Source organism: Acinonyx jubatus, chromosome A3, assembly GCF_027475565.1.
Source record: "Acinonyx jubatus isolate Ajub_Pintada_27869175 chromosome A3, VMU_Ajub_asm_v1.0, whole genome shotgun sequence".
NCBI classification, from domain to species: Eukaryota; Metazoa; Chordata; class Mammalia; order Carnivora; family Felidae; genus Acinonyx; species Acinonyx jubatus.
The window spans coordinates 92,443,312-92,460,415 of NC_069388.1; the positions used below are offsets into that span (position 1 = coordinate 92,443,312).

General features: G+C 35.5%; 1 long non-coding RNA gene and 1 pseudogene across 1 annotated transcript in view; one reads left to right on the top strand and one right to left on the bottom strand.

The window, feature by feature from the left end:
• Positions 1–17,104, top strand: part of LOC128311239 (uncharacterized) — a 111,860-nt gene that overhangs the window by 20,439 nt on the left and 74,317 nt on the right. The gene's annotated exons all lie outside the window — the stretch shown is intronic.
• LOC106977286 (60S ribosomal protein L26-like) lies at positions 5,037–5,563 on the bottom strand (annotated as a pseudogene).

Genomic DNA, 17,104 nt, shown 5'->3' on the forward strand with positions numbered 1-17,104 from the left:
AAGAGCAAGAATAACAAAATAAAAGTTTGAAAACCATTAACCAAGAGAGTAGCAACGGAATTCTTTAGTCAGGCATTCATGGCTATAAATAATCTGAGGTAAATATTTCTGGCTTATATTTTACAAGTTATCTCTTTTAACAGCAGAATTCTATTATTTATACACTCTATAAAACCCTACGTAAACGGTACTATGCATTCTGCCATACACAGTTTTGATTTCCTGCCTCAGGTTTTGTTCACATTACTCTTTTACTTGATATGTTCTTCCTTTTAAACTTAAATCTTATCTGTGTTTCCTTGACCACCTCCGCCCAACGCAATCTCTTTTCTGTTTCTATATGCTTTCTCTTGCCACTTTTCATAGACTCTCTTGCTCTTTGCATTAAAGAGGATGTTATATAAAAAACATCTTATAAACTATAAGTCATTATTACAATTATCTTTTTTCTCTCATTCTAACTTTAATTACTCAAATCTGGACTTGCAATTGTTACATATATCTGCCCCTCCTTTCATTTCAAGTTTTTATCTCGGAGGCAAATAAATATTCCAGTATACATACTGTGGTAATCAAGCTTTGACTTTCAAACCACATGAACTAATGTTTCACTTACCTGAAGTCTGCCATCTGTATCAGAGGGTATAAGCACGTCAAATTGTGTTCATAAAGTCTAAAATAAAGTCAAGTGGTATTTTTGACTTTCAGTAATACTTGGAATAAAGGCATTATTAAAAATACCATCCAGGTTGATACTCCTGGGTGACTTATCAGTGCTACATGGGAGAGATCTTACTCTTATTCAAGGAAACAATCAGTTTTCAGCCCTGACTTTAAGCAGGAGATAGTTTTTCTCATGCAAAGGGGTTTATCATATCCTTCTCATCACACAAGTAAGTAGCGTGGATCCCAATGAAAAAACATTGTTTTTCCACAGAGACCCTAGAAATAAAATATTGTTTTCTGAGATAATTACATGGTGCTCATGATGTTACTCATGGAATTAAACAAGCAGAGCCTAGAAGTCATCTGTGTTTAGAAATAAGTGCTCTGAAGCAAGAGGCCAATGTTCCAGCACAGACACATGGGACAGGAGATGAAGAATGTACAAGAGGAATCCCCATCTTTGGGAGAAAAACACTTTTTCCAAACAGAATACCCTCTAACTAGAATTCCTTATCCGATTATTAAGGGTTGTATCTAATTCTTGGTGAGGGATAACACACACCAAATTTTCTGTGGGTCCTTTATTAGTAGTTATAAATAATTTTAAATAGTAAATGCTATAATTGTAGGTATATTTATAGTCATAATTACAGTCACAGTTATAATTGCCATATATTTATAATTATGATTAAATTTATGATGATAGTTATATTTATAGTTCTCATTAAACTTGCAACTCCATGCCAGAAGGATCTGTGACTTTAACCACTGAAGCCCCAGCACAGAGTTCAACACCTAGAACATAGTAAGTTATGTACACGTACATGTTGAATAAAATTAAGTCTACCAAAAACACATTTAGTTATGCTCAGTACATAGTTTTGTCAGTCTATAAAGTAAAAAGCCACTCTTGAAGCATTCAGGAAATATTCACAAACAAAAAAATTCCTGTCTGACTGCTTTTGTCCTGAGGTTCTGGTGATCCAAATGGACACAGCCAGATAAACTAGACATAGAGAAATAATTTGGTTTTGTCAAAGTCTGTAGCTCTTGAGAGGCTACATTTTTGTCCTAAAATTCTGATTTTTTTATAGAACTTCAATGTGTTAGGAATTGTTTAAAAAAAAACAGTTTAAATTAACAAATATAAGAATACTAATGTCAACATAGTTACTATTTATTAATTTGTATGTGTTATGGTTTCTCAATGGATATCAACTCACAGGCACGTGCACATTTGTGTTTTTGTAATCTACTTGAACGTGTTTATACATTTATACATATCAGTCCTTGCACAGAGGAGAACTCGTGCCCAGCAATATTCCAAAGTCCTAGGTTGGGTAAGAGGGCAATGTGCCTCCTAAGGACAGTTCTACAACAGAATGCCTGGGTGCAGCTCCTCAGGTATCATCCTGACATATTTCTAAATTATTTACAAAGTCATTTGGTCTCACATTGGGTACTGTGTTGGAAGGAAATGCTGTGTATCTGAGAATCCAAGAGGGAACAAAATCACAGAAAAGCTACAAACAAAGTTTTGGAAAGGAAAAAGAAAAGTATGATGTAGGAGAAGGAAAATGCCCTGAGTCAAAGTTTTCTTGCACCCTGCCATCTTCATCAACACCAATGTGAGGATTTAACTTTCTCTTGCCCACTCCCCACATTTCAAACTTCCCGTCACTCCCTATCTCAAGCATATGTTCTCCTAGTATCCAGTATCCCTTCATTTTATAAATGAGTGTCTTATTTAATTGATTTTTCAGGAATGAATCTCATTTCTACAAACTTGGTGGTGACACAGAAATGTTGCATTACTGTATTTTACTCAAATCAAGTAAATCTGACACTAGCACTTCATCCCATTAGAGCAATGGGTTGTCTACCCTCAGTAACTTGTAAAGTGGTACTTCATCCTTCAGGAAGGAGATTATATATATATATATATATATATATATATATATATATATATCCCTAACCTACCACAATTGCTACACATACCTTCCTTTTCTAAGATGGCATCATTGAAGAGACCTTCCTTGTTTAAAAAGTAGTGCCACCTCCATGATAAATTTGAAGACAAAATTATGATCCTGTCCCCAGGGTGTTATCAACAGATTTCCTTGCATTTTCAAGGTGTCCTCCTCACCAGAGTCCTGGGCTTGGCATATAGACCTCTTGGCTCACAGAATTTGAAGACCTCAGTTCCCACCTGGTCTCTGAAATATCCAGCTATTACATTTCTATTTCTGTCTAGTTCCTTCCCTCCACAAGCATGATGCCTGAGCCTTGTCAGACCCACCCAATTCTACAGGAAGGATGACAAAAGTGTCCGTCTATCTTCTTGACAGGAAGGGAAGAGAACTGTAAGAAAAAAAAAAATACATACACACTAATATTTCAGTAAATTATCTTCCCCCATTGCAATTTTTCATGTAGATAGGAAGAATTTTTATTCCTCACCTTTCCTGGCAAAGAAGCAGAAAGGAGTCCCAGAAAATGCAGCATCCTTTTACCTGAACTTATTCATGAGGAGAAAAATGCAGTTTGCTGGGGCTTAAGCTCCACCACAAAAGCTTTTAGCCAAGAGAAAAAGAGGACAATTCAATAAACCAAGGATTTGGCATTCAGTACATTATAGTTCTTCACTGAATCTAGTTAGGAACACTAGTTAGGATACTAGTTTGGATTGAGAAAGGAGAGAGAACAGATGCAGAAGCCCTTTATTCTTCAGGCATGTCCCTTTATTTCTATATTAATAATAATTCTTCATAAAATCAATATTTTAAATTTTTGTGTATATTCTTCCCTAATTTTGTTTTTGTTGTTGTTGATGATAGTGTCAGAGTAAAAGTAAAAAAACAAAACAAAACAAAAAAGGACTACTTTCTTATCTTTAGAAAGTGTCTAATATGTATGGTGATATAAATTCTATTTTACTGGAACAGCTAATAATAACACTTGTTAATTTATGATTGGAATGCAATCAACCTGGCATTTTAACTTGGGGTATAGCTATAAGTGTCTCTATGCATTTGTGAATATTGACTATTTTCAGTTAACCAAATTATATTTAATTTCATCCTGGGATAGAGCTGTGGTTTGGCAACTTCTCCAGTGACAATGACAAACTGGAGGAACACAGCCAGCTACAAAATTGCCACTTACTAAACCCCTCGTCAATTCACTTCTGTGTTCTTTGAAAAGAGTGATTTCATAGCCTTTTTTCTACAGTCCTAATGCCCTTTGTAAGATAAATACCCTCCTAAATGGTCACATCTGCTTTCTTTTGGCCCCAAAAATGCTTAGTCAATGAAATAAGCCACCATAGCTACTTTCCTCTCTTGACATTAAATCAAATTTTGTGGCAAAGGAACATTGAAGACCAAATTGTGTGTGCTATTCATATAACTTGGATTACTTCAAAAGTCATTTTATTTTCCCAAGGTCTTTAAGAGCAGTTACTTTCTCATTCATTTATTCATTCATTTATTTTTTATTTATCCAACAAATATTTATTAGATGCTTCCTATATGCCAGACACTGTGTTAAGTGTTGTAAATACAAAGATTAATATGTCACAGTTCCTGCTCTCAAAGAGTTCACAGTGTGTTATGAGAGACAACTATAACCAAAGGATAAGTACAGTGGAATTAGAGGGGTGAGGGTAGAAAGTGGCAGCAGGAAGTGGAAAAAAACTGTGATTAACTCTGCTAGGGCCTGAGGATATCAGGGAATGTTTTAGAGATGAGGACCCTCTAAAGCATGGTCACACAGATGAGTTTTTAAGATTAGAAATGGGGGGAAATGTTGGGATTAACATGTGTATTACAATTAGAGAGTTGTACGTAATTCTGATGGAACTGGAAGGAAAAAAAGTATAACTTGAAAGTGCTGATGAATAAGATTGAGGAGATGAATAAATGAGGGATGTTCTTATGTGTAAAGGTAAGGAGTTCAGATACTGTTCTAGAGGAGATGGAAAACAATTGGTGGGCTTAATCGGAGGGGGAGGTGTAATGTATATAATTTTTTTATTTTTTTTATTGTTTTAAACTTTATTAATTTTGAGAGAGTGTGCACAAGCAAGGGAGGGGCACCAATAAAGGGAGAGAGAGAGAGAATCCCAAGCACTGACAACAGAGCCCAAAGTGGGCTCAACCTCACGAACCCACAAGATCCTGACCTGAGCTGAGGTCAAGAGTCGGACGGTTAACTGACTGAGTCGCCCAGGCACCCCAAATTTGTACTTTTAAAAGATTGTTTTCATGAAAGTTATGACCAATTCTGGACTCAGAACAGAGACCAAAATCTTAGATCTTGGGGGTCTTTCTCGTTGCTTACTTTTTATTACATTTCTATGAAATTCAACATTTTTTTTTATCATTGTAACTGTTTTCATTTAATGTCATATAGAAGATTACTTTATTCCTGCATCTTCTCAATTGTTTCTTCCTTATATTTGCCCTTTTCCTTTCCTACTTGGCGAGATTTGGCTTTGCATTCAAGGATCTTTTTGCGGTTTTTGCCCAGTTTTAGTCTAGTGATAATGACCTTGCTGGTGTGGATGCCCACTTGTACAGTTGTGCCATTGGCCTTCTCTTGCTGCACTCATTCAATGTAGATGACGTATTTCCTCCTGTAAACCTGGACTACTTTGCCAATTTGCTGATCTTTGTAGTGTCCTCACACAACCTGTACTTCATCATCCTTCTGGATGGGCATGGATTGAATGTTGTACTTCTGTCGCAGCTCTTTGGAAAGAGGGGAAGACATAATCTTCCTGCGAATGTGGGAAGGTGCACTGAAATGCCTTTTACGGTTCTTGCTCCAGTCAGAGGTCACAAACAGATTGAACTTCATGTTGGCCGCTACAGCTCCAGCAATGGCTGCAAAAGGGAAGCGAAATTCATCATTATTAATACAAGTCTTTTACTGTAGATTCTGTGAACCACTCTTTTTTAGATTTCACACTATATCTGAGCATCTCACTGTTTCTCACTTTCATTCAATGGTTCTTCCAATAATAAAGATAAGAAACAAGAAGACTTTAATGAAAGTAATTAAAATAGGAATATTGAATAACAGGACAAATAACAAGAGGTTATTGGTTCTCTTTGTGAGATTCTAGTCAATGATAGAAGTTAATTGCATTATGTGCAAGACTAATTGCAAGTTTTAAAATAAAATTTGCAAGAATATTGACCTTTGCCTGTTTTAAGTATTTCAACTTTCACAATTGCATTTTAGATTATAAAACATTAAACAGGGGCCATTTAGTTGTAGGTGGTCAAACTTATATTTTTACAGTGGTATCCATTTCTTTTGCATTGCAAAACAAGGTTTTGATCCAGAGAAGAAATTATAAGTTCTACATTTCATTGGTATTTCATCTATTGCACATGGCCTTCAAGAACACATTTATGTATAACCAAAGATATTTGGCTTCTGTAATTATAGCAAAAATATATTACCTTCAACAGTCTCTAAACATCAATGCCCATAGATGTTCATGCCTAGCTAATACAGATTCATCTGAATAATGGGCATTTAACCTATAATAGCTTACCCAAAACTGTATTATGGATTTGATAAGAACAGAAATGAACAAAATTGTTTTTTAATAGTTAAACATTAATTAGGCCACAACTTTAATTTTAATAAATGCATGCGAGAAGATAAAAAAGATGGTTATAATATTTGCTTAACATCCTTCTACCTTCTACTTTAAAGTGAAGGTATCAAGAATAAGATGATTACTTGTATAATAAAATATGCCCATTGTATGGATTTTTGTGCCATTTTATTAAATGGCACTCTTTATCCTCATTGTTCACCAACTACCTCATTAAAGTTTTAAAAACATTAGAATTGGAAAAAAGAGCAGATTTGACCATGTAAAATTGTGAAAATTTAACAATAACAAAATATTAAAGTAACAAATGGCTTATGGATTCAAATCACCACTGATAAAAATATTTACAATAAAAGATTCAATCAAATCTATTTAGAAAACACCCAAATGAAAATGTGCAGTCATAAAACAAATCCAAAACAGTCTTTTTACATGGCCAACAAATATTTGAACAAAAATGTTTGATGGTATTAGTTACAACAATATCAAACTAACATTATTGTCTATCAGACTTGTAAAGCTGTAGAAGAATGATATGATGTGTTCTTAGTGCCTCAACACCAAACAGGTTGGATTAGAAATTGATATAACCTTACTAGAGAGAATTTTAACAGTGAATATTAAAGACTAAAGAATTCCCAAATCTCTTACTCATCAATTTTATGTTTGAGGAATCATCCTAAAGGCTGTTTTGTTTTTATTTTTTTTAATGTTTATTTATTTTTGAGAGAGCACAAGTGGAAAAGGGCAGAGAAAGAGAGGGAGACACAGAATCCGAAACAGGCTCCAGGCTCTGAGCTGTCAGCACAGAGCCGGATGCGGGGCTCGAACCCACGAACCACAAGATCATGACCTGAGCCAAAGTCAAATGCTTAACCAACTGAGCCACCGAGGCGCCCCAAGCCAGGTGTTTTAAACTGCGCAAAATATGTTAAAATTAATGTTTCTCACAGTGTTGCTTATAAACAAGAAAAAATGCCACCTAAATTTTGAACAGATTAAAACATTGTGTCATGTAATCAGTACATAATACTGCAAGTGTACATTTACCAGTTTTTACAGTTGTTTAGTGTGTCTGATTAGTAAATAAAACTGGTACTAAATTATAGGGATAGCAAAATCTCATTTAGAATTTATTAAAATGTACATTAAATTGTATCTACAGATAAGAATTTACTAGATATTATCTAAAATATTAAAAATGACTTTATCCGTATTACAGACTTATTGATACTTTTTCTTTGTTTCCTTTTATTGGTTGTATTTTACTGTTTTCCATAATGATTATGGAGTACTGGCAAACTTTTAGAGCACCAAACATTAATACCAAGGAACTTAGAAAGAAAGAAGAAATAAAGAAAAGGAACACATATTAAGGAAAAAAATAAGAAAAATAATATACCAAAATAATGCAAACATACCTAAGGACATTTTGGGGAATATCAATGGAAAATAGATAAAAAGGATCGTAGGAATCATGCTAAAGACCACAAGACTTGACAGAAAAATCACCAATACAGCTCAGAGGTAAAATACAGCAATGATTATGAGAATGAACCATTTTGGAAAAAAGCCATAAAATAGTTTATGGTTAGGAAGGTTCTTATTTACTAATGGGGGGAAGAAAAAGATGAGACATCAAATTCTAGAAATGAGATTTTCCAAATAATGAGAGCTTTGCAAAATGAGTTTTACAATGAAAAAGGATCAGACTGCCCACATAAGCTTTGGGGAAAAGGCACCATGCTTGAGGATGGAATGGGCTGCTGCCTGTAAGGGTGCTGTAATATCATTACTTGCCTTCGAGACCGATGGATGATAGCTATATGAAAGGGGTGCTACATGAAATAAGAATTAAATCAATTCCTAATTTTTACAGACTAAGGAGCAATAACTAAAAAATAAATATTTTGTTATAAATAAGACATTTCTAAGAGTTAACACTTATATAAAATAGAATGAGCTGCCTTTGGAGATGGTCGTTTTCCTCTTAATGTGCTTGTTCCAGCAAAGGTAAAGTGAATATTGTTGGCATTGCTGCAGATTTCTTTTTTAGATCAGAGTATGAATGGAGTAATTTCCACCTTTCTTCAGATTTAGAGATAGTTTAATTCGACAAAACATGTATAGAAAATATTCCAATTCCAGGTTAAACTAGATTTGCTTTCATATTTCAATTCCAAAAGGCATAAAAGTCCATCCCGTTAAAGCACATGGAATAAAAAATCCCCTATTATCTTCTTAGGAAGAGCTGAGCAGTGTTATCACATGGAAAATAGAGAATATATATACATATATATATATATATATATATACACACACATATGTATATATGTATATACACAAATGTAATGTAAGCCACAATGAAATGCTAAATTTTCTAATAGCTACATTGAAAAAAGTAAAAACGAACAGTTGAAATTAATTTTACAAATATATTTGATTTATATTAAAGTATTCAAACTATGATTATTTCCATAAATAATCAATACATTAAAAACTACCCTCAGGTGGGGCACCTGGGTGGCTCAGTCGGTCAAGCGTCCGACTTCAGCTCGGGTCACGATCTCACGGTCCGTGAGTTCAAGCCCCGCGTCAGGCTCTGTGCTGCCAGCTCAAAGCCTGGAGCCTGTTTCAGATTCTGTGTCCCCCTCTCTCTGACCCTCCCCCATTCATGCTCTGTCTCTCTCTGTCTCAAAAATAAATAAACATTAAAAAAAAATTAAAAAAAACTACCCTCAGGGTGCCTGGGTGGCTCAGTCGGTTAGGCATCCGACTTTGGCTCAGGTCATGATCTCACAGTTCATGAGTTCAAGCCCCACATTGAGCTCTCTGCTGTCAGCACAGAGCTGCTCAGGATCCTCTGTTTCCTCTCTCTTTGCCCCTCCCCTGCTCATGCTCTCTCTGTCTCTCTCTCAAAAATAAACATTTAAAATTAAAATACCATCAAGCTGTGTTACATTAATTGTTGTACTGAATCTTAAAAATGTGATGTATTTTACACTTAGCACTTCAATTTAAACACTAAGTTTTTATTGAAATACTTGATCCACATGTAGTTTGTTTTGAGGTAAGAGTGCTTAATATAAGATCTCCCCTATTTCTAAAGTTTTAAACACAGTGTTGTTAACTATAGGCATAATGTTGTACAGCAGTTCTCTGAACTTGTTCATCTTACAGAACTGAAACTTTCCACCCATTGAACAGCAATTTCCCATTTCTTCCTCCACTCAGCCCCTGGCAATCACCATTGTACTCTCTTTTTCTATGAGTTTGACTATTTTTAGATCAGAAGAAAAAATTAGTGACCTCATAGATCCTTTGACATTATCTAGTCAGGGGAGCAAAAAGAAAAAGAATGAAAAGTAGTACAGATAGCTTCCTAAAAAGGATCTACATTCAGGTTTCATAAATTTACAATTGGAGCAGATTGACATAACCAAGTTGTTCCCAGCTTAAAGTTTCCCAATTACCGAATTGAATATCAGTTTTTGAATTTATTTTTAAAATAATTGAAAGTAAGGGGTACCTGATGTCTCAGTCGGTTGAGCCTCCAACTCTTGATTTTGGTTCTCATCCTAATCTCATGGTCCTGAGATTGAACATTGGACACCACATTGGGTTCGGTGCTGAGCAGGAGCCTGCTTGGGATATTCTCTCTCTCTCTCTCTCTCTCTCTCTGCCCCTTCCCCACTTGCACCCCCTCTCTCAAAATAAACATTTTTTAAAAAAATAATAAAGTAAAATAATTCAAAGTAATTAAAATTAAAACTCAAACCTTCCATTTGCATATGTCCAAACTCATCAATTATTGTACACAGTAAGTATGTGTAATTCTTTGTATATCAATCAAACTTCAATAGAACTTTTTTTTTTAATGTTAAGACTTGCAGTTGCAGTAGCCACATGTGGTTGAGTAGCTACTTTCTTAGACAGAACAGGACTGGAAGAACCCAGTATCTTCACTGCTGAGTAAAGCCATAGGGAATTTCCCTTGGTGGGATTTTGTTGAAAACAACTGGAAAGGATAATTTTATTTTATTTTTTTTAATGTTTATTTATTTTTGAGAGAGACAGACAGAATGTGAGTGGGTTAGGGGCAGAGAGAGAGGGAGACACAGAAGCAGAAGCAGACTCCAGGCTCTGAGCTGTCAGCACAGAGCCTGACGCGGGGCTCAAACTCACGAGCCACGAGATCATGACCTGAGCCGAAGTGGGACCCACAATCTTCTGAGCCACCCAGGTGTACCTGGAGAGGATAATTTTAGAGTGGAACTACAATGACAGCCAGGAGACATTATTACAGGAACACTGAACTCCTTCCCACTCCCCTAATATTGTCATTTTAGCTTTTTCCTTTTACCTCAGAATTATTTATATCCCTTACTTTTGTGAAGATAATTAACCTGACCATATTTTCTATATTGGATCTATGAAATCTCTGACTTTGCCCTATCTTTTACCTAAGAGCAAATATAAAAATATGTATTATTTATCTTGTACTATGTGACTTTTATTTCATTTTATACATATAAGAAAACCATGAAGTGGGATATAAAGAAATGGCAGCACAGCAAGGTTATTCAGCTAGAAAGCACCAGAACTAGAAATCAAACCTAGGTGTCTCCCACACTTAACCATGCTTAACTAGGCTCTTGATCAATACTATGTCATGATACTGGGTGGTGTAGATCATTGATCAACAATGGCCCACAAGAGAAGATACAGAGTAAATGAGGCCCTGGAGGATAACCACTAAAATTCACTCCACCCGTAACTCTCCGAGTAAAGTGTTCACTGTCCACATAAAGGAATTCAGTTGTTGTGGTTGAGCAGTGGGGGTTAGGAAATGTTTATAAATTGAATGTCTGGGCTTGCACCATAGTATTCAAGAAATAACTGAGAGTCTGTAACAAAGGAAGTTCTGTCTCCTCTGTATTTCCTTGAGAAGAGGCCACAAGACAAGAATAATGGCAAGATGACCTCTTTATAAGGGAAAGAAAAAAAATATATATATATGTATATACATACATATATGTATATATATGGTACATAGTCACCCTCTGATCTTTCCTCCAACAAATTAGATTTGTCTCCAACAATTTGCATTACAATTATGGCAATATAAAAACTAAAAGGAGCATTTCCTTCTCTGTTCTCATACTGTAGCCAAAAGGGCTAGCTGGGGATTTTCCTGTGGAATTTAATCTTGGTTACATATTTGTATTCCATACAAACAATTCATGTATTGAATGGGGGGTTTTTCTGGAATTGGCCTGAGAAGGGGTACTGTGGGGAAGAATTTGCCAAATACGTAAGCAGAGCCAGGTGAGGTTTGGCTTATATGAATGGAAAGCAATGACAAGACCTGATGTCCACCATGTAGGTTAGAGTCTGCTCTATGCTCACGTGAACTGTTTGGAGGTGAAGTGAATACTACTAGGAAGTGTTCGATAATTACAATAATGTGACTGTTTAGTGAATTCATAGGGCAATAACTGAAACAAAAGACTTTAAATTAACTTTTAAAATGTACCTGAGTATATCTTGAATTTGATCATTTCTTGCCTATTCTACTTTAACAGCTTTACCCCAATTCATCCTTAGCTGGTCAACAGTCTTCTGAAGGAGTCTCTTTAACATCATTGTTGCCCTACACTGCTCCTTTTCCACACAGCCAGGAAGATTCGAATCAGATTAGGTGGTAGTTCAGCTGAAAACTTTTCAGTCATTGTTGATTATACTAAGCAAAATTTTAAAACTCATTGCGTACAAAGTACCCATTTACCCTTCAGACTTCATCTCTTTTCTCATCCACTTATCCCGTACCATACTTGAGTCATTATGGCTTTCCTTCTCTCATTTGAACACATTTAACTGGATTCAATCTTAGGCCCTCTGCATCTGCCATTACTTCTGATTAAACTACTCTGTTCCCACATTTTCATGTGTCCTCTTCCTCTCATCAGTCATTCTCCATTTAAATGACACCTTTTTAGCTTCTGTCTTTCTTTTTCATTGCTAAATCCCCTAGTAGGATTAACATGTATATTCTAAGCAAACTTATTTTATATAATTGTACTAAGCTTATCAAAATGTTATTGGGTTAGCTGATAGGACTAGTTAAAGAAAATGGGTTTAAGAAGTTCTCCTTGGGGTGCCGGGTTGGGTTGGTCATTAACATTAAGCATCTGACTCTTGATTTCAGCTCAGGTCATGATCTCATGGTAGTGACATTAAGCCCCATATTGGGGCTTAATCTGTTTAAGATTCTCTCCCTCCCTCTCTGCCCCTCCAAAAAATAATAATAAAAACAAAAAAAAGAATAAAAAGAAGTCCTGCTCCCCAGTTGTGTGTTGACTCTGGCTAGTATTGACTTGTGAGAGCCAGTTATTAAATGTTTAAGAATTTTGTGAGATAAACACAGCCATTATTAAAATATATAAACTTAGAAGTAAACAAAATATACTAAAAACAAATAAACAAACCCACCAATGCTTAATTACTTTACTGTATTCTACTATAGTCTAGGCCAGTGGTGGTAAATGTTTTCAGTAGAGGGCCAGATAGGAAATATTTTGAGCTTTGTAGGCTATACAGTCTGCATCACAACTACTCAATTCTGTCTTTGTAGCATGAAAGCTTTCACATAGGCAATACATGAATGAATGGCTTTGGCAGTGTTCAATAAAACTTTATTTACAAAAATAAATGACAAGCCATATTTGGACCACAGCCCATCACTTGCTGATACCTCATCTAGATCCTTGAGGTTTCTTGAATCTATCACATATATGAGGTAGAAGTGTTCTAAAATGGTATGCTGCAGGACATCTCTTCCCAAATCCGTATTCTGGGGTTTCACATTGGTAGCTTGAATTGGCTATGGTGGTAGTATGTGTATATGCCTTTGAAATTAACTTTTTTAAATCATGCTGTTTATTCTCCCTCAGAGAGCTGGTTGTTAAATATTTACCATCATATCATGCTTCCCTCCTAGCACAGACTTTGGCACTCTTAATTGGAACAAAATACCACACTCCTAAGAAGTTGGTTTCTCTCAGGGAATCTAATGCTGTCACTAGCATGGCTGACAGGAACAGAGAAGGTTTCACTTAGGCTGTAACATAGCCTCTTAGGCTATAACACAGCTGCACATTTAAACTATTTTTTAAAAATATAAAAATAGCATGTTATGTCATTGATTAAAACATGCTTAGCATTTCAAATTCACTCAAGACTTTGATATATGTAGTCAATGTTAATATTCAAAAAATATTTATGAAGTACCACTTACATACAAGGCTAGATATATATCTGCATAGAAGCTACATTAGTAAACAAAGTAGTGCTATGGTGAAGAATAAAGCAGACAAGACAGGGTAAGGTGTGCTGGTGGGTGGTTTAGGGTGGATTATCATTTTAAATGGAATACCTAGAAAATGTCTCACAAGTTACATTGTCTCAAAAACTCTGTTTGCAGAGGGGGAGGGAGGTGGGAGAGGAGAGAGAGTTTTAAGCAGAGTGGGCAACAAATGAAGATTTCTAAGGTGGGAGCAGGCCTCAGTGTTCCAGCCACCAGGAGGGGGCAGGTGGCCTCTGAGGAAGGAAGAGAGTAGAGAGATGGTGCTGGTGATGGAAGGTTATGGAGAAGGAACATGAGCCCAGGCAGGGCCAGGGCTTCTCTCCCCTTTCTGTGAGTTTGGAATCCTTTGGAAAGTTGTTAGAAGACATCTTACTTGATCTGACTCCAAGTTTCAAAGAATTGCTAGGGACTGGGAAGCGGAGGAAGGAAAGATGGTGTAGATGAAACAAAATTGCCAAAATGTGAATTGTTGAGGGCTGATGATGGATACATGGTGATTATTTTTATATTCTTCTTTGCACATTTGAAAATTAAAAATAAAATGAAAAAAGATTGTATGTTGAAAATAGACTAGAGAATGGGGCTTGCTAGGAGACCAGTGGGAGGTTATTGCAATGGTACTAGTAAGAAATGACCATGTCTTAGATCAGATCAGATCAAGGAAATAAAATTAAGACAGAGCCAGATTCCAGGCACGTTTTACAGGTGGAGCCATAGCACTAACTGAGATAAATAAATGTGCTTAAAACCTGCTTTGATTTTTTTTCTCAGCTTCAATGTGTTCTTTATTATTTATTTCTGTATTTTTTACCCCAGAATTTTCATACTATTGAGGCAAAAGATGGTGATAATTAAATAGATTTTTATAAATAAAATATTTATTTTTCTCTTTTTATTTTTACTTACATGGGGCTTATTTAACCTTCAGCAATGTGACTGTAATTAAAGGTGTTTTATGCACTTGGCAGTAGATGAGTCTCTCTCCTGTCCAGGTTTATGAATTCCAATCATCAGGGTCTCATTTAAGCCAAGAATTTCAGGCTGTCACTACTCTTGAGAGAGAATCAGTGTCTCACTCAGCATTTCTCTGTGTTAAAATAATGCCATCTGTTGTTAGCCAAGCTGTAACTAGAGTCTCACCTGCACAGAAGGATATTTGTTGGGCTTTGACATAAATTATGCCCACTCCTTCTAAAGGAGAAGAGGCTGTTTCAGATGTTGGTTACACTGCGCTGAGTTAGGTGTGTAGAAAGAAAATAAAGGCACTCAATTAATATATTTTCCTATATTAAAAGAATAGTGAATTCATTACATCTATCTCTCTAAAATATTATTTACTTGTAAAATCTGAAGTTGCATGGTTAAAGATACTCCATGCTAGATCTAGATATGATGTTGTGTCCTGTATATTCTCAAGATGAAAACTAGCACGATGGGGAACTAAGGCCATGCAAAAAATGCTGGAGAAATACATAATAAAAATGTTTAAAAGTATAGCTAAGGTCAAAACAAAGAAAGAAATTACAGGCAAGACAAAAATAGCAATAATAATTGAAGAGGTGACTGAAAGTCACATGAATAAGTATGGAAACAGTCCGCGGCTGCCTTGCAAACTGGAGTGAAGGGGTGAAGGGAATTGCATGTCTTAGTAACTTGAGGGCTTTGGGCTTAGTGACGAGTAGAGAGAGGGTAGACAGTTGGAACTGTGATGACTGAACAAAGCTGATTGTTCCCAGAGAGAAATGGGGAAATAGAAAAAAAATTCCTCCTCCACCACAGGGTGATGACACGGAAGCTTGTCTGTCTCTGTCTGGTCTCATTGGAAAAGAAAATTTCTCCTAAAATATGTAATCCCACAGCTCATGCAACCATCAGTTTTAGGAATGATTTTATGATACCCATGTTGATTCACAATCCTAAACATGAGAAATTAACACAATGATTAGTTCTAGGTAGGTAATATCATCAGAGTGCTTTTTAGGAAGCAAACATTAATCCCTTAGTAGATCTGTTTTATGAATTCAGTCTTAAGGGGTGTTTGTCTCCTGCCACCCTCCAAACCATGACTTCACAGCATGAAATCATGAAAGATATGGGGAAATAATCTGCTGTGATGAAGACACAGGCATAAAGCACTGCAGGATCAGAGTGCTGAGGTCTTCAAGTAATAGAGCATAAAGAGCAAAAGATATGAGTGTGAAAATGTATAAAAGAACTTCAAAAGGTAATTGATACCCTTTTTTAAAAATTATTTTTTTAACATTTATTTACTTTTGAGAGACAGAGCATGAGTTGGGGAGGAGCAGAGAGAGAGGAAGGCACATAATCTGAAGCAGGCTCCAGGCTGTCAGCACAGAGCTCAACGTGGGGCTAGAACCCACAGACTGTGAGATCATGACCTGAGCTGAAGTCAGACGCTTAACTGCCTGAGCCACCCAGGCACCCCTAATTGATACCCTTTAAAAAAGAACTACATGCTTAGGAAGAAATAATGGGAAAATTTGAAGAAAAAAAAAAGATAATACTTATAGAAAGCAAAAATATAGGCACTGAGAAAAAAGTAAGTGAAAAGTTAATACAGAAAATGAGAAATGTCAAAGAATGGGATAGGCAACCTTTAAAGACACAATTGCTGAGAATTTTCTAGAATTGATTATAGACCTAAACTCTCAAACTCTAATGTCTCTTCTGAGATACTACATAATGAATATTTAGAATCCTACTAAGATTGAAAAATCTTAGCAATGATAAGAAAGTTAAGAAATTGTATCCCTAACAAATATTAGACTGATCACAGGCTTCCAAAAACGTAGAGACCATAATATAGTAGAATAAGATCATGAAATTTCTGTGGAAAAACAATCAACTTTAAATTCTGAATTATATATGTAAATTACATATAAATAATATTTATAGATTTTATATATACATATGTATATTTATTAGAACAAAGGGGAATCCAAGATGAAATAGTGGAGTGTAAGAAGCAACGTGGGCTTGTGTTATATTATTTTCTGTTTGTGTGAAATCTTTAATATAAAATTGAATTTTAATTGTAAAAAAGCAAAAAGTTTCCTCTGATTAACTTAAATGAAAAAAGAGAAGGGAAGCCAGTTTATTAGAAAGATATTTGAATATCTCACGGAACAGTTCAATAAAACACAACATGAGAAGAAAAGGAAATAGGACATTTCCAGATACTGCATCAACAGGAGTCATGATTTTTCTGTACATGGCTCTACCATCATGTGAGTCAGCTCCACAATTCTTGTTCACTTTTCCCATCTGTTAAGATTTCTCAGGTGACTCTGTATCAGTTGTTGATGATTGAGAGTTCATAAGAATTAATTCCATTTCCCTTAAAGGAAAATTATAGTGAACCAATCTTTTTTTCCTGTGAATTTTCTATTAAGTTTCACCTTTTATTTCTTGGCATGTAC